We start from the raw sequence: 21,471 nt of genomic DNA on the forward strand, positions 1-21,471 counted from the left end.
GAAAAACATTTATTTATTTATATTTAGAAACAAAACTTATTATCATATTCTAGGGTATTATTTTGCATATGGATAGCATTACTGCTTTTTTAGAGTTACACTTTTAATGTGTAAGTATAAATAAAAGAATTAAAAACATTTTTATAGATATGGAATTAGTACTACCCATGTATAGTGTGCATCCTTATTTTTCCCTCAAAACTTTGGGCAAAAAAGTATGCATTATCACAGCAAAATACAGTATCTAGAATACTTGTTTATCAATAACTCCTACAAATCATAATAAAAAAATAACTCACTTAAAAAACAAGAAAGCATCTAAACATTATATAATTCTCAAATAAAGTTTATAAATGATGATAAATTCAACATAATTGTTAGGGTGGCCAGTTATGTGGGCTGTGAAAGAATTTACAAAGAGAAGAAATGCAGAGAGCAAAGTTTTATTCACTATCCAGGAGAAGAAAGAGGCTTAAGTGTGGAGGGATACACCAGCAGCAAGATGTCAGAGCTTTGAGTTTTTATTGGATTTTAAAAGGGTAGGGGAGATTGCTGTTGTGTGGCTGCTGGGCTGTTAGGGGCATAGCAATGCAGGAGGTTTTGGTTGGTTCTGGATAAGCTGCAGTTTGCTCCAAAGTTGTCTTTTGCCTGCAGCTCTTGAGGGGGAGCAGTTAGTCACATTCTGTTCTTGCTTTTCGAGTAGTTGTCCAGTCCTGGGGATATAAGCTCAGAAGAGTAAAATGGCAGTCATGTTTAACAAGCTTATAGGCCTGCTCAGCAAATGGCACCACGATAGCAAATGGTACCAGCTTTGCCTTTTCAGTAATTAGCCTGCAAGAAAATGCAAATTAAAATCACACTGGGATACCACTATTATCTATAAGAATTCAGATTTTAGAAGAATATATACTATACAATTCTACTCTAAAGTCTGAAATTAAAAAGACCGACAATACCAAGCATTGCTGAGAATGTGGAGCAACAATTTTCTTCATTGTTGGGACAAATGGAAAAAACACACAACCTGTGGAAAAAGTTTTGACTGTTTCTTGTTTAGTTAAACGTACATTTTTCTTATCACTCAGCCATTCTACTCATAGTTAGTTACCCTAGAGAACATTCTGAAATAATGGAAATCTCTACCTTGGCTAGTGTTATTTCTGAAAGTTTCTGTCCACCCAAAGCCGTATGTTGAAGCCCTAACCACCAGTGTGATGATATTTGGAGGTGGGGTCTTTGGGAGTGTTTAGGTTTAGGTGAGGTCATGAGGGTGGGGCCCCCATAGCGGGATCAGCAACCTTACAAAAAATCAATTAATCTCTCTCTCCCTCTCCCCAATCCCTGCCATGTGAGAACACAGAAAGAAGGTTGTCACCTGCAAGCCAGGAAGAGAGTTCTTGCCAGGAACTGAATCTGCCAGCACCTTAATCTTGGACTTCACAGCCTCTAGAATGGGAGAAATAAATGTCTGTTGTTTAAGCTGCCTAGTCTACGGTATTTTGTTATAGCAGCCCGAGCTGACCAAAACAACTGGGTCATGGGTAACCCAGTATATACATTTGATAAATTTAATCAAATAATAGACTTAATTTTTGTGGATTTTCTATATTAAATTTTAATCTTAAGAAATGTAAAGAAATATTGAACTCAATTTAGTAGGTTTTCCTGTTACAATGAATGGTATGGGTTACCAACTCTGAAACTATTTTCCTTATATTCTAGGCTTGAGCAAATGAGTAAAAAACTGGGAACCAGGTTTCTCACTGTTGGAGAAGGAGAACATATATACAACATTCCTCCCTCCCATCCATGGGGAATATGTTCAAAGACACATAGTGGATGTCTGAAACCATGTATATATATAAACAGTATATATATATATACACATACACACACACACACACACATATATATGCTGTTTTTCTTTACACACAAACACACAGATACACAGACACACACACACAGTTTTTCTTTTCTTTTCATACATACCTTTTCACTTAAAGGTATCTGAAATGCCAACATCATTAATCTTTCACTTTGGGGCCATTATTAAGTAAAATAAGAGTTACTTGAGCACAAGCACTCCAATACCATGGAATCTGGTCTGTTAACCAATGGCTACTAAGTAGTTAATGTGTGGGGAGTGTACATAGGATGGATATGCTGGACAAAGGGATGAATAACATCCTGGACAAGATGGAGCAGAATGGCCTGAGATTTCATCACACTACTCAGAATGGCACAAAATTTAAAACTTGCGGACTTCCACTCAAGCTGGAGGAGTAGGTAAATGCTGTGCTTGCCTCCTCCCATGATCACATCAAAATTACAACCAATTTATAGAACAATCAATCACTCTTGAGAACCACCTTAAGATTAACTTAATAGAAGTTCTATAACTAAGAATATAAAGAAGAAGTCATGTTGAGACTGGTAGGAGGTTGGACACAGAAAATGGGCTGGTTCCACACCCACATGTGGCGATTAAGAATCAAGAGTATTGTCTCAGTTGTGGAGATCTCCCCGAGAAGAGAGGAGTCCCAGACCCACACGGAGCTCCCCAGCATGGGCACCAGTGCCAGGAGGAGTTAAAATCATAGGAATTCCATCCTGGTGAGATGGAGGACTGCTGTAGATCCAGGTGTTTTTGTAAAGGGCCAAAGAACAGATTCACTCGCTCACAAATATGCTTACTGGGCTCCAGCAAAGGTAAAGGAGTTCTAAAAGCCTCAGGGACACATGGAGAGAAACTGAATTGTCTGGCTTAAGGGCTAGGCTAGGGGGGCAGTTCTCTCCCAGACAGAAGTGTTGGCAGTCACCACTGTTTCTTTATTCCATTGAGCCCTTCCCCCACCCAGCCATATCTGGGCCTCCTTCAACCTGGCTAACACTGCTCACTCTACCCTGTGGATTCCCTTGTACCCCACTCCACTCCACCCATGCACCAGCCTGAACCTCTTTCAGCAGCTCTTCCTCACAAGCTGCTGGCCTCGTGCTTGCTGTCCATGCTGCAGACCTTCCTAAAATCTCTCAAAGATGCACAACCCCAAACAAGCAGCAGCTGGCCTTAGCATGCCTCTACACAAAGAAATAAAAACATTTTAAAAGCCAGTCAGAAATTAAAAAATACAATAACTGAAATAAAGAATGTATTAGATGGAATCAACAGCAGATTAGATGAAGCAGAGAATCAAATCAGAGATATGGAAGACAATATAGTGGAAAATACCCAATCAGAACAGCAGAAAGAATAAAAAAAAAAAAAAGAAGATAATTTAAGGAGCCTTTGGAACAACATCAAGTGTACCAACATTCACACCATAGGGGTACTAGAAGGGGACGAGAGAGAGCCACAGATTAAAATCCTATTTGAAGACATAATGACTGAAACTTCCCTAACCAGGCCAAGGAAATAGACACACGAGTCCAGAAAGCACAGAGAGTCCTACACAAGATGAACTGGAAGAGGTCCACACCAAGACACATTATAATTAAAATGCCAAAGGTTAAAGATAAAAAGAGAATCTTAAAAGCAGCAAGAGAAAAGCAGTTAGTTATATACAAGGGAGCTCCCATAAAACTGTCAGCTAATTTCTCAACAGAAATTTTGCAGACCAGAAAGAATGGGCAGGAAATATTCAAAGTGATGAAAAGCAAAGACCTGCAATCAGGATTACTCTACCCAGTAAGGTTATCATTTAGAATTGAAGGAAAGAGCTTCCAAGACAAGAAAATGTTAAAGGAGTTCGTCACCACCAAACCAGTATTACAAGAATTATTAAAAGAACTTCTTTAAGAAGGGGAAAAAATGTTGAAAAATATGAATAATAAATGGCAATAAGTACATACTTATCAATAATTACTTTAAATGTAAATCTATTAAATGATCCAATCAAAAGACATAAGATGACCGAATAAAGAAGAAAAAAACCCCATACATATGCTATCTACAAGAGACTCACTTGGGTTTAAAAGGCAAACACAGACTGAAAGTAAAAGGATGAAAAAAGATATTTCATGCAGATGGAAAATTAAAAAAAAAAAAAAAGCTAAGATAGCAATACTTACAAGGTCTGTCTGGAAAGTCCAGCCATTGTTAATATAACAAGAACAGTTTGCATGACATCGACGTAACCTGGCAGCCAAGGAGAGTGGACAGGAATGCCCACGCATGAACAATGATGACTCACTGTACTAGTCAGTGGGGGTGGTAGATGCCACTGAGTGAGCATGTGTACTGTGTGCCCGTCGCATTCCAAATAACTGAGCGAGTAAGAGCAATGAATCTGCATCAAATTTTGCATTAGACTTGAACATTCCTATGTGGAAACTATTCAGATGATTCATGAGGCTGCAGCTCTGGGCAACTGGTGATTGGCAGCTTCATCACAACAACATGCCTACCCATGCATCATATCTCGTGCAGAGTTTTTTTGTGAAACATGAAATCACCCAGGTGACAGCCCCCCTACAGCCCAGATTTGGTGCCCTGAAACTTCTGGCTTTTCCCAAAACTATAATCACTTTTTGAAAGGAAAGAGATTTCAGACTATTGATGAGAGTCCAGAAAATATGACAGGGAAGCTGATGGCAATTGTGAGAACTGCGTGAGGTCCCAAGGTGCCTACTTTTAAGGGGTCTGAGGCATCATTGTCCTATGTACCATGTTTCTTGTATTTTGTATCTTCCTCAATAAATGTCTCTATTTTTCCTATTGCATGACTGGATACCTTCTGGATAGACCTCATATATCAAATGAAATAGATTTTAAAACAAAGGCTATAATGGTGACAAAGAAAGACATTTCATATACAAGAGCCAAGATATGAAAGCAATCTAAGTGTCCATCAATAGATGATGGATAATAAAGATGTGCTACCTATATACAATGGAATATTACTCGGTCATAAAAAAGAATGAAGTCTTACCATTTGTGCAACATGGATGGACTTAGGGGGTATTATGTGAGGTGAAATAAGTCAGACATAGGAAGACAAATACCATATGATTTCACTTATGTGTGGAATCTAAAACCAAAATAAACAAACAATCAAAACAAATACATAGACACAGAGAACAAACTGATGGTTGCCAGATGAGAGGTGGGTTAGATGGTTGAGTGGAATTAAGAAGTACAAATTGGCAGTTATGAATAGTCACAGGGATGTAAAATACAGCATAGGGAACATAATTGATAATATTGCAATAACTCTGTGTGGTGCCGCGGGGCACTAAACCTATCGATGGGATCACTTCATAAATTATAGAAATGTCTGACCACTATACTGTACACCTGAAACTAATATAATATTGAATGTCAACTGCAACTGAAAAATACAAATAATAAAATTAAAATAAATACCCATAAATAAAACTTATGAACTGTTTATTTCTTGAATTTTTCACTTAATATTTTCAGATCTCAGTTGTCCGCAGTAACTAAAAGTGTGGTAAGTGAAACTGTAAATAAGAGGAGGGGCGACTGTATGTGGAAAGGTCTAGAAATACACTAGATCATTGAATTGAAATTGGATGTATCAATATGAAGTCACAGTTTTTAATGTGTGTGTGTGTATGTGTATAGATGGAAATCATATGATTATAGGGCAAAATTAAACAAACAGTGACTCTAGGCTCAAAAAAATTACAAGAGAGCTCCTTGTAATATTCTTATGGCTTTTCTGTAAGTTTAAAATTATTTCTAAATTAAAAGTTTCCCCAAAAAGTGAAAAAATACCGTGAATTGGCAAAGTCAGCTTTACAAGGCTGCAGGGAGTAGAGGTACTTTTGAGACGCACCCAGCAAGGAGGCTTAGAAAAGAAAATCCACTTCACACACTCAGACTTGTGAGTGTCCCCATGCACATTTTATTATTCCTTCCAGAATCAAGGGGAAATGCCACGTGGATCTTCCTATTTGGAAGAGGCAGCGGCAGCCTGGCAGAGAGTAAAAAGGCCAGGCCAGGAGCCAGGGTACCTGGGCCCACAGTCTCCCTTGCTGCAGCTGTGGAGGACGGCCCCTGTCCTCTGGACCTCGCTGTCCTGTCCACACCACAAGGTGTCCAGAATCTCCAGCCACTCTGTTTTCACCACTCTGGATGGTCCTAAAGCCAGAATGGTGCTCGCCAGCAGCTCAAAGACCCGCTGCAGCCTCCTTGGGGGTTTCCACTTTCCAAGAATTAGTCTCTCTACTTGCTCCGGCGGCCTCTTGGAACACCAGCCTCTCAGCACTTTTCCCTGCCTTGTCCCTGGGCCAGCCCCAAGCTCGTGATGTGATTTTCCAGGCTGAGGCATCTCCTCACCCTTGGAGCCTCTAACTCACCCCTGCCGCAGTCTGAGGACCACCCTTGCCCTCAGCCCACAGATATGCAGGCGCAGCAACAGAGGCTCTGCTCTTGCCAGATCCTCCGACCTTCGGCATGGTGGCCACAGAGAGACACATGACCTCAGGGCTCAGTGCCACCAAAGGTCACTGGGCTACTACACAGGTAGAGGGGACTCACCTGCTGGCCTGGACTGCCCCCACCCACCTGTCTACCCTGGAGTCTTAGAGACTTCCTCTGCAGGCTCCAGCCTCCCCAGGGCACAGAGAACATTCCTTTGTTCATTTAACACATTTTTATTGAGTGTTCTGACTCAGAGTGAGCACACACAGACCTAGAGAGCTTACATTCTGGACAGACAGGAACATGTAATAGTGCATGCGGAAAAGTGCTCTGAAGGAGAGGGAGTAGAGGATACTCAAATTTACCAGGCCAAAAAGAGGAGAAAGGAGTTTCAGTCACAAAGAACAGGAAATGCAAAAGCCTTGAGGCCAGGTCAAGTTCAAAGAATGGAAAGAGGTCAGTGTGGCCTGTCAGCTGGGGCCAGATGTGAAGGCATGCCAGATGTGCAGTCACTCACTGGGCGGCATGAATACATTTACATTTGCAAAGGTGCCCTGACTGCAGAGTGCAGGGTGCACCAAGGAGAACGCACGCCACTAGGGAGCTATTGCAGATGAGTAGGTGGTATATCAGGGGGCTCAGAGGGAGACTCCTTCCCAGAGTACTGCCAGGAGGTGGGGTCTGAAATTACCAGCCTGCCTAGGGACACACCAGGGACTATCTCAGCCATAGCTGTCTCTGCCCATCTATGGGGGCTCAATATGCCTCAGTCTCCCTGCCAAGCACTCCTGTTCTGTGACCTGCCCCAACGACACACTTTTTAAAACAACAACAAAGGCTTTGTTAAGATATAACTCACATACCACACAACTCATGCATTCAAAGTACATAATTCGATGGCTTTTAGTATACTCACCGATATGCATCACCATCGGCACAGTCTATTTTAGAACATTTTTATCATCTCAAAAAGAAAGCCCCACATCCTTTAGCTATCACCCCCTGACCCCGCCCAACCCTCCACCAGCCCTAAGCAACCATTAATCTACTTTCTGTCCCTGGAAGATCGGCCAGGCCTACTCTTTGTCTCCCTGCATCTTGGGGCTGGCTCCTACCCGGAGCCTCTCTGGCACCTTCGAGCCAGCCAACTGGCCTTCAGGTGCCAGCTGTGTCCTCCTGCCTGACTCGGGGGACAGCCCCTGCCTCTGGCAGCTCCTCTTCCAGCTCTACCTGGCCCCTGTTTCCAGTGCCTGTCCTACCTGCCACACAAGCCAGCTTTCAGGAGTAGTTTCCCCAAGCCCCAAGATCAGACTCCTTGGGCCTCAGTTTAGGGCCTGCTTCCCTCCTTTCCCCTGTCCCAGGGCCAAAGCCCAGACAGGCTTCAGCCGGCCAGCCAAAGCCTGTTCTTTATCTCTCCCTCTCTTGAGAGCAGGACTCAGATGACCCTCCATTTTCCCCATCCTTCTCATCCCCAGTCCACCCTGAGCTTCCTCGAGGCCTGGGGGGTGGGAGGCATCCCCATCTCAGAAACACTAGGGAGGCCAGGTGGCCGCCCAGCAGGTAGGAAGGACACCCGTGGCTGTCAGCCCAGCATTTCCTCCATTTTTTATAGTAACAGACCTTTATTCCTATGGAGAATCCACCTCGCCTGGTTTGAAGTGGCTGACCCTTCCCTGTTGCCCTCACAGAGGCAGGCATGTGACTCAGGCCTGAGTGAAATGCAAAGAGAAATGGAAAGAGAGAGAGAAAGAAGTGACACCCCCACCCCCACCTCAGGAGTGCGCAACCTGAGGCCCGCAGGAGGTCACACTCAGGAAAGTCCAACTCCCTTGCCTTGGGCCAGGAAGCAAAATGTGCACTCCAGAGTCCCCTCAGGGTCCGGCTCTTGGGGCTCGTGCCTGAGATCACAGTTTGCTTGACCCCCTCCCCTGTTCTGTCCTGTGAGCTCCTCCCTTTCCAGTCTCCCCTGGGAGCACCTTCTTAATAAGTCATTTGCCCAGAAATTTGCGTCTCAGGGTCTGCTTCCAGGCAAGCCCACCTCAGACAGCTCCCAAGACTGAAGTTCCAGTCTAGACTTCTCCTTCAAATCCCAACATGTTTATGCAACCTCCTCTAGACATGTCTGGCTGGCTGGCCCACCTCAAACTCCATAAGCCCCACATTGAGACCACCCTTCTCTGTCTCAAGCCTGCTCCTATTCCCTAGCCAGCCTGTCTCCTGATACCAAAGCACAAGGGTCACCCTGGACCACTGCCAATACCATCCATCTTCAATATCTCGCCAGTCACCAGTACTGTAGATACTCTTTATTATCCTGGGGCTTTCTCCCTCCACACCTATTTGCTTACTTTGAGGACCACTCCTTTCACTACAGCTCAAAGTCCAAATATCTAACAACACGATTTCTCTGCATAACTCCCCTCCATAGCTACTGGATGTCCTAAAGACAGCAATATCCTGGGTTCAGGGTTTGGGGTCCTCTAGGGTCTCACTGGTGCCCACTCTGGCCCAGCTTTGACTGGGCACAGAGAACACGAAGGGCTGCAGACCCGGCCCGGCCTGGGTGTACGACTCGCAGAGACGTCCTCGCTGAGCCCAGCCCTCTCTCTCTCAGCCATGGCACCAGGCGGCCTTCCTCCCTCATTTTCGAAAACAAACTTTCATAATTAAATTATTTAGAATTTTCTGGCCCACCATTTCACAGCTTGATCGCTGTGCTGTTTACCACTGGGTGTTTATATTTTGACGGTTTCTAGTTGGGCTTTGGGCAATCCAACGTTTTGACTGTTTTCCTGTTTCAATGATCAGATGTGTCCTCTTGTGTCCTCTGGTTGTGTCTCCTTGGACCTCCTTTCAGAGCCCTCATGTCTGGCAACTGGCTTCCTGGGTAACATCTTCAAGAGACCATCTGGATGTCTTTAGGCTGGGACCAGGGCCGGAAATCACTCCACAGGGTCGCCACTGCCGCCTCCCCCCGCCAGCACTCCTGCGGGCCATCTGGGCCACAGCGGGCCTGTGCTCCTGGCTGCTGCCACTGGGACACACAGGCCTCCTTCATATTGGGTCCAGCAGGGTCACCTGCCTAGGGCCGTGCCCTCTTGGTTCAACCACCTTGGCTCAGGGAGAAGCAAGTCATTCCCATAGGAAACCTACGTCAAACTAAAAACAGAACGAAGCAACAGACCAAGTGCTTTTTATAGTTTACAAAGTGCTTTCACATGCATGCCTCCATTTGTGCCCCATAGGAAGTCTGGGGGGTGGACGTGATTATAACCATCTTTGCTTACAAATGAGGCATTTGGGGCTTGGAGAGAGAATGCAGGCTGCCTCCCATCTCAGCTACACAGCAGTGGAGGAGCAGCGAGGCAAAGCCAGACCTTTGGCCTCCAGTGCCATGCTTTTTTTGAAATAAACAGACACATAAATATAACCAGGTGTGCATGGTGAGTGTTGAATGGTGCAGAGCAAAATACCAACACGGCATCCAGGGGGGTTACAATGGGCCGGGGAGGTTCCTGAGGACAGCCCCGAGTTCAACTAGAAATGGCAAGGAACTGGAGGAGCAGAGGTGAGGCACAGGACCAGAGACAGGCAACAGCAGCGTTAACTGCTGCATCTCTGCCCACACCTCCCCTCCTGGGACCTCTTCCCATGGCACACAGGCAGTCACTCTCATTCTCTCTGCTTTACCTACCAAAAAACAGAGGCCCGGAGATGCAAGCCCTCGGCCAAGGTCACTCACGCAGTAGAGGAGGAGCCAAGGCGCAAATCCAGTGGGCCAGGAAAAGCAGGCCCCTCTCAGCCCCACCTGGGTGACAGACCGCTGGGGAGAGAGCAGGGCGTGAGGAGGAGCATTGGCGATTGCGGTCAGGGCAGAAGGCTGCAGAGACGAGCGGCAGGCAGGCCGCAGCACGCAGAGTGGGAGTGTGGCTCTCTCCTTCCAGCAACAGCCTTGGCGGGCCCTGTCTGTAGTCTCCCTAGTAAACAGGCCGGATGGACAGATGGATGGGAAGTGTGATTTCAGAGGGACCATGAGAGCAGGCTCCCAACCAGCCAACAGGAAATGGCCACTCTACTCACTGCAGGGAGTGGGTCTGAGCCCCTTGGCCATTCTGTTCTGCTTCGTTCTGCCTTGTTCTGCCTTTTTGGGGGGCCTCCGCAGACATGGGGGAGGGAATATTTGTTTCCAATTTGGTTTCAGGAGGATGGAGCAAGACCTCTGTTTTTCTGAAGCAAAGCAGAGACGGTCTGCATCAGGGCAGAGAGCGTGAAATCCGCTCTAAGAGGTTCCATGTGTTGCCGAGGTGGGGGCTGGTCCTCCCCAACACCATCACACGTTCTGGCCGTTTCCCTGGATCAGAGGAGAGCCTACAGTCTGCCAAGCTCCTCTGACCCCTAAAGTGGCAGCAGAATAACCCAGGGCAGATCATGAGGGTATCAAGTGCCAATCCCACAGCGCTAGACACCTTTAGAGCCAACTGGAGCCAGATTGGGCTTGTCAGTCCCACCATTCCTCCTCCAGGAAGCCTACCCTGACTGCTGCCACCTACAGGATCTTACAACATAACCTCCTCAAGCCTCGGCTCTGAGCAAAGTCGTTGCCAATTTAAGCCTGGTCAAACACTACATTCAACTTGCCACATTGTAGGGTTTTCTATCAGCCTTCTTCTACTTTGTTTTCTTACCATGTATCATTAATTCTTTCAATTATTTATCCAACAAATAGTTACTAGGTGGTTATATGGTGCTAGCCCTAGGGACATGGGGGTGCTAGGAACAAGGAAATGGTTTAGACACTAGGTCTAAGTTGCACATCCGCTTGTGAAAAGGCCAGACAGGTTAACAGATGCTTCAAATTAAAAAGAATGAGTGTTATGCTGGCCAGTGTGGCTCAGCTGGTTGGAGCATTATCCTGTAGCTGAACGGTTGATGGTTTGGTTCCTGGTCAGGGCACATACCTAGTTGGCATGTTTGATACCCGGTCCCAGTGTGCACAATCCCCAGTACAGACATGTATGGGGGGACACCAACTGATGCTTCTCTCACATTGATGTTTCCCTCTCACCCTTCCTCTCTCTCTAGGAGCAGTGGAAGAATGTTCTTGGGCGAGGGGGGGAAAAAAAAGAACAAGCATTGATGCAACAGAGAGAAGGGATCTGAGAGTTGGGGAAGGTTTTCCAGAAGAGGTGATTTTTGAGCTAGATCTGAATGAAGAACAATAGTTACTTGCCCTGGGTGGTGTGGCTCAGTGGTTTGAGTGTTGGCCTGCAAACCAAAAGGTCGCCTGTTCAATTCCCGGTCAGGGCATATGCCTGGGTTGTGGGCCAGGTCCCCCGTAGGGGGCACATGAGAAACAACCACACATTGATGCTTCTCTCCCTCTCTTTCTCCTTCCCTTCCCTTCTCTCTAAAAATAAATAAATACAATATTTTTTAAAAAGGAAAAAAATAGAGTTACACAGTGTAGACAGAGAGGACCAAAAGTACCATATTATGGGTTAGAGTAGCATGGTGGGAGGAAATGTCTGGGAGAAGTAGGCTGGGATAATTAAAGTAAAAACAATGTGAATGTTTGTTGAGCATCTCCTCTACTAGGTGTCAAGCACTGCCCTCAGTGCTTCACTGCTGTTAACATATTTACTGATCACAAATACCCGAGGAGGTAGATAGAGGGGTGCTGTTATTGTTATGTCCACTTTACAGATAAGAAGACAGACGTACTGAGAGGTTAAGCAACTTGTCTAATATTACACAGCTAGCAAGTGGCAGAGTCAGATGTCGGCCTCAGACAGCCTCCAAAGCCCAAGCTCTGAACCATGATAAGGTACTGTCTCTCTGGAATGTATTACTGCATCTCTGTCAGAGGGTTGTGAACACATTACAGAACAAATAGATTCCCTTTCCAATCTCAAATGATCAACACCATCTCCCCTGCCCCAAAACAATGTCCCACCAATCTCATTTTCTCCTTGTTTCCTTGTCAACATCCTTTCCCCAACAAAGCCTTTCCCCTCCCACAAAGGTATGCCTTTCAGTGTTTCCCGCAGAGACCCCGGATTGTGACCTACCAGGACACGGCCCCAGCCCTGGCAGGACTTGTTAGAGGGAAGGGTTGACTGAGGCCTCACCATAAGTCACCTGAGCTGCCAAAAGCCCGGAGGCCAGCCAAGAGGCGAGCCTGAGTGTGAAATTTTCCAACTCGCCTCCCCAACCAGCTCAGCCCTGAGTCCAGTCGCCCCAGGAAAGATGAGCTCACGTAGGGGCTCTCCTGCGCCTCATGGGCTCTGAACTGCAACCAGCCCTGGAGTCCCTTCCAAATCCCTAACTCGAAAAACCTGTCCGTGAGCCCTGGCCACAAGCATATCGGCCATGCACAATTGGTGCTAAGGAATGGCGCCCGAGGCTGGCTCAGCTGCAGCCCAGGCTGAAAAGCAGGTCCTTGAGCAGGTCCGAGCAGACACAGCCAGACCAGCTTTGGGGATCACGTCTGGATCCACTGGCCGAGTTGATTAGCAAAGGCCTGGCTGGAGGTTGGAAGTCCAGCAAAGAGTACTGAAAAGGCCTGAACCAGGGCAGGAGCCATGGATCTAGGGAGGAGGGGAGGCTCCCCAAGACATTGGAGAGGTTCTGTGGACAGCACTTGTATTCTCCAGATTGGTTACAAGGGGAAGGAAATGGAAAAAGGGAAGGAAGTGTGGGTGGGGGCCAGACCTGGGTGGCTGAAGGAAAGGTGGAAATTCCTTGCAGAGAAGAGAGGACAAGCTAAGGGGGGATGGAGAGGGCAGTTGGGAAAGTATGGATTGGTATGGACCTGGGGACACTCAAGCAGAGATGTCCACCAAACAGCTGGACATTAGCTCACTCTGAGAAGAGAAGACAAGGCTGAAGGTAGAGCCTTGCATTACATGTACACTGGATTGAGGGTCAACATTTTGGAAAGAGATGAGATGGCAAAGTTGGACAGCTAACTCCAAAAGCAAAGGGTGCTCAGGTCTTAAGGGGAGGCTCCAGCTGGGGCTTAAGAAGAATCAAAGGAGCAGCAAATGAGAGTTTTACTGTGTGAAGAGAAGCCAACAGGGTAAATCCATAGAATTCTTGGAAGGTGTGGGGTTCAAGAAGAGAGGGCCAAACCAGACTTCCGACTGGGTAAACACTAAGAAAAGGCCATTGAGAGTAGAGAGCAGGGCATCCATCCCCCAAGTGTCAGATGACCTAGAGAATCTTCTCCCAAACATATGCCAGAGACAAAAATGTCCATATATTATATCTACCAAAGACATGCAAGAATGTTCACAGAGCTCTATTCATAATAACCCAAACTAGAAATCACCCAAGTGTTCATCAATTAATGAATGGATAAACAAATTATGGTATCTTCATACAGTGGAATTGTTTCGGTAATTCTATTTATTATTTTCTCTATCAGAATTTTATTTTATTCTTTTTTCATTTTTTAATTATATTTTACAGATTATGTTATTACAGTTGTCCCAATTTTTCCCCCTTTGCCCACATCCACCCAGCAACCCCCACTCCCTCAGGCAATCCCCACACCATTGTTCATGTCCATGGGCCATGCGTATAAGTTCTTTGGCTGCTCCATTTCCTACACTGTACTTTATGTCTCCATGGCTATTCTGTAACTATTGGTACTTTTTAATCCCCTCACCTCTTCACCCATTCCCCCACACCCCCTTCCATCTGGCAGCCATCAAAACACTCTCCGTATCCATGATTCTGCCTCTGTTCTTCTAGTTTGCTTAGTTTGTTTTTAGATTCAATTGTTGATAGATAATGTATTTATTGCCATTTTATTGTTCCTAGTTTTGAAGGTCTTATTTTTCTTAAATAAGTCCCTTTAACATTTCATATAATAATGGTTTGGTGATGATGAACTCCTTTAGTTTTTCCTTGTCTGGAAATCTCCTTATCTGCCCTTCAATTCTAAGTGATATCTTTGCTGGGTAGAGCAATCTTGGATGTAGGTCCCTGCTTTTCATGACTCTGAATATTTCTTGCCAATCTCTTGTAGCCTGCAAAATTTCTTTTGAGAAAGCAGCTGGCAGACTTATGAGAATTCCCCTATAGGTAACTAACTGCTTTTCTCTTGCTGTTTCAAGATTCTCTTTTTGTCTTTAACTTTTGGCATTTTAATTATGACATGTCTTGGAGTGGACCTCTTTGTATCCATCTTGTTTGGGACTCTCTGTGCTTCCTGGACTTGCACGTCTATTTCCTTCACTAAATTAGAGAATTTTTCTTTCATAATTTTTTCAAATAGATTTCCAGTTTCTTGCTCTTTCTCTTCTCTTTCTGACATCCCTATGATGCAAATGTTGGAATGCTTGAAGTTGTCCCAGAGGCTACTTACACTATGCTCATTTTTTTTTTTGGATTATTTTTTTCTTCTTGTCTTTCTGATTGGTTGTCTTTTGCTTCTTTATGTTTCAAATCATTGATTTGATTCTCAGCTTCATCCACTCTACTGTTGTTTCCCTGTAAATTCTGTAAATTGTTCTTTATTTCAATTAGTGTATCCTTTGTTTCTGACTGTATCTTTTTTATGTTGTGGGAAGGGTGGAGAGGCAGAACAGACTGGTCTCACATCTATGTGTGGTGAATAAAAATCAGAAGGAATATTTTGGGAGTGAGGAGTCCCAGCCCCACACCAGTACCCCCAGCCCAGGTTCCAGTGACAGGAACATAAGTCCCCATAACTTCTGGCTGCAAAAACCAGCAGGGACAGAATCAGTGGAAGAAACTATTGGAGTCCCAAACAGTTCTTCTTGAAGAACCCACACACAGACTTACTCAGATTTACTCCCTCTGAGCTCCAGCACCAGGGTAGCAGCTTAAAAGGCACCAGTGACATACAGGCAGAAACTGAAGTGTTCAGCATCAAGGCAAGAGTTGGGGGACAACTTTCTCCCAGACAGAAAGGTGGGCAGTGGCCATTGTTCCTTTTCTGAACCTTTCTCCCACACAGCCACAGAATCAGCAGGCAGATGCCATATCTGAGACTCCATCAACCTGGCTAACACTGTTAGCCCCATCCAGGAGATCTCCAGAGACTCCGACCTACCCAGGCCCACCCAAGCTTCTTTTCTATATGAATGGCTGGTTTTGGCTCATGCTTCACAACTTCCTAAATCCTATCAAACAAGCAACAGCCAGCCTCAGTGAGCCCCCATACCACTTGCTAAGTGGCCCCAGGCCAAGAACTAGCAGCAGCTAGCCTAGATTCACAGCTTGGCTTCACCTGGGAATCTCTATGCCCAGTACAAGTAGCAGCAATCTCAGATTGCTTTATAGCTCATGCAAGGTGACCCCAGGCAAAACACAGGTGGGGGCCTGCACTACCAAGGAAACTCCAGAGCCCTTGCATCCAGAGGATAGCTATAGATCATGTCAGAGCCCCACCCTGCCCCTGCACAGCTGATCCTCCATGGATGGTGGAAGTTGGTGATAAGTGGTCACAGCCAGTCATTGCAGCTGACTGGCCTGGGTAAATCCCTCCCATTGATCTGCCAACAACTATCAAGGTTCATCTACAAGAGGAAGGTGTACTCAACCCACATGAAGGGCACACATTGAGTACCCAGTTTGGGTAATAGGGAAGGTTGTACCACTGGACCCTACAGGACACCTGTTGCATTAGGCCACACTACCAAGACATGGAATCAAAGCAGCTCTACCTAATACATAGAAACAAACACACGGAGGCTGCCAAAATGAGGAGACAAAGAAAGATGGCCCAAATGAAAGAACAGATAGAAACTCTAGGAAAAGAACTAAATGAAATGGAGATAAGCAACTATCAGATGCAGAGTTCAAACACTGGTTATAAAGATGCTCAAGGAACTTAGCTTGGACTTCAACAGCCTGTTTAAGTAATTTTTTAAAAAGAATTAACTTCAGCTACATGTATGGATGAATCCCAAAATTAGGCTGAGCAAAAGTAGCCAGAATCAGAAGTATATCCACTGTTAATTCCATGTATAAAAAGTTCTAACAGGCAAAACCAGTTTAAAGTGATAGCGGTCATAATAATGGCTACCTGAAGAGTAAATAAGTGTCCTGGAAGGGGTATGAAGGAATCTTCTGAGGAACTGAGGACATTTTGTATCTTGATCTGAGTGGCAGCAATATAAGTGCCTGCATATGTAAAGTTCATCAAGCCATATGCTTAAGATTTATCTATTTTGCTCTTTGTAAATTTTAACTCCATAAAAATGTAAAGTTAAGAAAACATAGAAACCAGGTGACATCGTGGGAAATAGTGACATTAAGACTTTTAAATGATGAGTTTCTCAACGGAAACAAACATAAGCTGGCAAAGATTGATTTGATCTGTCTTTAAGTCCTAAATCTATAGCAACCAGGGAAATGTTTAAGAAAGAAAAAAGAAAAACGGAATTTCAGTAAAAGGACATTGTGGCATTTTTGCCTACCTTGCTCTTATTTCTCATTTCCTGGCATAGTGGCAGCTGTGGGGATGGTGGCCTGCATTTCTAATGTAGCTTACTGGTATCAGGGGGCTAGTGCAGACCTTATTCTTAAAATACTGTAATTGTACGGTTTTTTAAAATCTGTCTGGTAATTCCCAAAAAGAAGGCTCAGAGCTTAATGTTTTTATACCCTTCTACCCCACCAGGCAGGCATGGATATCCAGGCAGCAGCAGTACTTGTAGAAAGATTTAAAGTAATACACACTCCATGCCCTCTTGGGGCAAGTGATGGCAGATGGGACAAGTTGCCTACAAAGCCCAAAAGCCTGAGGAAGAAGTGGCAGAGAAGGTTATTGAGGGAATAAGGACGCTGAAGGGCCACTGCACATACTGGGAAAAATAGAGTACAATGTGCATGCCCAGGATGAAAAACATACTTAGAAAGACCTGAGACATCCCTTGGTTTCACCTCTGGTACTATGGACTCCACACAAGTAGAAAGTGAAGGCTAAAACAGCTGTAGGAAGCATGGCTTAGCATTGAAGGAATGCCCCCAATTCAGAATCAAGCTACAGAGACTGAAAGAGTGCTTTATTTTTCCTTCTTGGCTCCAGGTATTTAAGGAAATCTCCCTTAGGTCACTGGCTGACCACTGAGGTACTGAAACAAAAACTTTAGAGAACACATACAGCAAAGAATTCAATCTTTGCAAAAATAGTCTGGAAAAGTCACTAAACAAATGGACATCAAAATCAATAAGAGCAAACTCTGAAAAAGAGAAAGCATCTAATTTCCAAAGTTACTAAAATATAGTATTCAAAATTACAGTGTTCAACAAAAAGTATAAGGCATACAAAGAATCAGAACAGTATTGCTATTCCTAGGGGAAATGATCAACTGAAACAATCCCAAGGAAGTCCCAACATTAGACTTCCTAGGTAAAGACTTTAAATATACTGTTTTAAATAGAACTGAGGGAATCAGGAAAATAATATATTAACAACATAAGAACACCAACAAAGTGGTAGAAATTTTCAAAAGGAACAAAATAGAACTTCCAGGGCTCAAAAGTACAATAACTAATGTAAAAAAAAAAACTTACTGGAGGGCTGCAGCAGCAGTTATGAACAAGCAGAAAAAGAAAACGGTACATTTGAAGACAGGAAAATTGAAATTATTTAGTTTGAGGAGGTACAGAAAGAAAAAAATGAAGAAAACTGAACAGGACTTTAAAGACCTGTGGGACACCATTAAACAGATCAACATATGCATTGTGAGAGCTCCAGAAGGATAAAGAGAATGGGCAGAAGGAATATTTGAGATATAATGGACAAAAACTTCCTAGATTTGATGAAACACATGAATCTGTACATCCAAAAAACTAAAAAAAACCTAGTGAGGTAAACTCAAAAAAAAAAATCCACACAAGACAAACTATAACTAACTGTCAAAAGACATTGGTGCTTGGAAGAATCTTGAAAGCAATGAGAGACAGAGCAGGGACCTGCAATAACAGCTGATTTCGCATCACAAACCATGGAGGCAAGAGAGGACAGCAATGATATATTTCAAGAGCTGGGGGAAAAAACTGTTTACCACATATTTTACAAACGGCAAAACCATTCTTCAAGAATTAAGGTACAATTAAGACAATCCCACTTAAACAAAATCCCTAGAAGTCTATTGCTAGCAGATTTGCCCTATGAAAAATGTTAAAGCAGGTCCTTCAGGTTGAAATGAAAGGACATTAAGCAGAAATTTGAGGTCATATGAAGAAATAAGAAAACTCCAGTAAATGTAACAACATGGGAAAATGAAAAAGCCAATGTTTTTATAATTTCGGATTAAGCTCCTTTCTTTATTATCCATATGATTTAAAAGACAAAAAACATTTAAAATCTTATAAATCTATATTAATGGACACACAATGCAGCAATGTAATTTGTGACAATAATATAAAGATGGGGGTAGAACCATTATAGGAGCAGTGATTTTGTGTATTATAGAAGCAAAGTTGATATCAATTCAAACTAGAGTGTTATAAATTACGGCTCTTTCAGTGACTGTTAGTTGTAACCCCCATGAAAACACCTAGGAAAATATATTTAAAACACACAGAAAAGGAAATGAAAAGGGAATCAAAAGATTTCACTACAGAAAAATCAATTAAACAGAAAATAAAACAATAATGAAGAAACTGAGGAACAAAAAAGATAAGACATACAGCAGGGATCCAAGATGGTGGCAGAGTAGGTTGATGTTACACTCACCTCCTCCCAGGAACAAACTGGAATTACAACTAAAATATAGAGTAAGCAACCTGAATAACCAACTGAAGACTAGCTGAAGAGGTCTTACAACCAAGGATTTACAGAAGAAACCATATCAAGACTGGTAGGAAGGTTGGAGATGCAAAAAGGGCCAGCCTCGCTCCCATAGATGGAGGCTGAGAATCCAGAGGAATATCTCAGCTGTCAGGGATTCCTCCTGAGAAGTGTGGAGTTTCAACCCCAAGCCAGGCTCCCCATCCCAGAGCACCAGAGCCAGAAAGAGGTGCCCACCATGAAAATAACATCTGACTGTTAAAATCAGGAAAGATTTCATCTGCCAGGGAGAGACATGAGTCTGCTAGAGATACAGGTACCCTTTTAAAGGGCAACTTCACAAAATCTCATTCACCGCCACTCACCCTGGGCTCCAGCAGATGGAAGTAGAAGCAGATGAGTGCCACGTGAGGAGATTCTGGAGATTGTGCCTCCAAGGAGAGAGCTGAAGGGACAGCCATCAGGATCCCTGTGCTGAGTCACTTTCTCACACCACAGATGCCATCTTTCTTGGGTGGAGCACTCCCCTCCTTATGGCGTCAGCCTAAGGGAAAACAATAGCCCATAATTCTGGACTCCCTCTTGGCCCACCCTGCAGAGCTTGTACTCTGCTGAGAAGTCAGCTGCCTGGGCCAGGATGTAGAGGTCTGAGCAGACTCAGGGGGTGTCAGTGACTAAGTTGAGGCTATGGGGTGAGGGCCTTTCTCCCCATTTTCCTGTGAACCTGTGGTACCTCCCCCTCAGGGGAGATCCCCTAGCCCCGTTCTCCAGGCTCCTGGTGGCTCCACCCTCCTGACTCCCCATGTCCCTGCCCTGCTGAGCTCAGTCTCCTCCCCATAGAATCTGGGACAGATTGAGTTGTGTGGCTCTAGGATGAGGGCCATCTTTCCTTTGTATGCATGACAAGTGAAGAGCCCTCCCTTCACATGGCCAGATCTTAGTCTGTTAGGCCTGATAAATTCTGTTGCCTTCATCTTGGTGACTCCCTGAAACCCCACTACACCACAAAGTTGTGCGAACACCCAGTAAGTGGAAGCTAGACTTAGTATACCCTGGGACATTTGCTGAGCAGTCTCACACCTAGTGATGGCACCAAGTTTGAACCCATATCAGTCTAGTGAACACCATCCACCTCTATCTGGTGACTCACTGAGAACTTACGTCATGTAACTCAAGTACCTCCAGAGGTTCTCTCAGTGACTGAGCCTAACAGGCAGCTGGTAGGTGAAGGCAGACAAAGGCAGATCTTGGGGTGTCTTGGGACTTCTGCTGACCTGCACCAGGCCAGCAAAAGCAGGTGAAAGTTGGCCTTGCTGTACATCTTGCTTCTTCCCACACATACTCAGGCCCAGCAGAGGCAGCCACAAACTGTGGATCACTTTGCAGCTCCAAAGTGGTTACCCAGGACCAGTCACAATCAGCATCTGACATTAGCTTGCACCAGAGAACGTCTCAAGAGGCCCTAGAACCAACACACCCAGTGGTCAGCTCCAGACAACATCAGAACAGAATCCAATAAGTTTTATAAGCAGCATATGCAAAGGGAGATATAGTAGGCACCAGACCTTCTGAGTTGAATTTCGCTTTCTGTGGTCAGCACCTGCACACCAGCTTGTACACCTGTGAGGTTGACCCCCACAGTCAGCCAAACTAAGGGTCAAACCCATACACAAATAGGCCAACAGCAATCTAGACTCATTTACAACAAGAGGGTCCACATTACCCACACAAGAAACATTCTAGAGCACACAGCTCAGGTGGTCATGGAGACTGTGCCATTGGGGACTTCAGGACACTTACTACATAAGGCCACCCTGCAAAGACTGGGAATTATAGCAGATCTACCTAATACATAGAAACAAAGACAAAGAGTCAGCCAAAATGGGGGGACAAAGAAACATGCCCCAAATGGAAAAAAAAGGAAGGAGAAATCTCCAGAAAAGGAGCTAAATAAAATGGAGGCAAGCAATTTATTATAGAGTTCATAAATGGTTATAAGGATGCTCAAAGTACTTAGTTAGAACTACAGTAGCATTAAAAAGGACATAGAAACCATATTTTAAAAGTCTGAAATAAAGAATACACTAGAAGGAATAAACAGTAGGTTGGATGAAGCAGAGGATCAAATCAGTGACTTGGGAGACAAGGTAGCAGAAAACACCCAATCAGAGCAGAAAAAATAAAAAAGAATTTTAAAATATGAGGATGGTGTAAGGGACCAGTAGGACAACTTTAAGCCTACCAACATTTATATCATATAGTACCTGAAGAAGAAAAGAGAGATCAAGGGATCGAGAATCTATTTCAAGAAACA

General features: G+C 44.4%; 1 long non-coding RNA gene across 1 annotated transcript; it reads right to left on the bottom strand.

The window, feature by feature from the left end:
* Nucleotides 1-391: 391 nt before the first annotated feature.
* On the bottom strand, nt 392-19,679 carry LOC129083770 (uncharacterized). The gene is made up of 3 exons (XR_008530501.1): nt 19,523-19,679; nt 1,376-1,446; nt 392-713 (listed from the first exon to the last, which is right to left on the bottom strand). It is a non-coding gene; the product is annotated as an uncharacterized LOC129083770 (long non-coding RNA).
* Between the last annotated feature and the right edge of the window lie 1,792 nt (nt 19,680-21,471).

Source organism: Pteronotus mesoamericanus, unplaced genomic scaffold (assembly GCF_021234165.1).
Source record: "Pteronotus mesoamericanus isolate MK-2021 breed Mesoamerican mustached bat unplaced genomic scaffold, CSHL_Meso_final scaffold_167, whole genome shotgun sequence".
NCBI classification, from domain to species: Eukaryota; Metazoa; Chordata; class Mammalia; order Chiroptera; family Mormoopidae; genus Pteronotus; species Pteronotus mesoamericanus.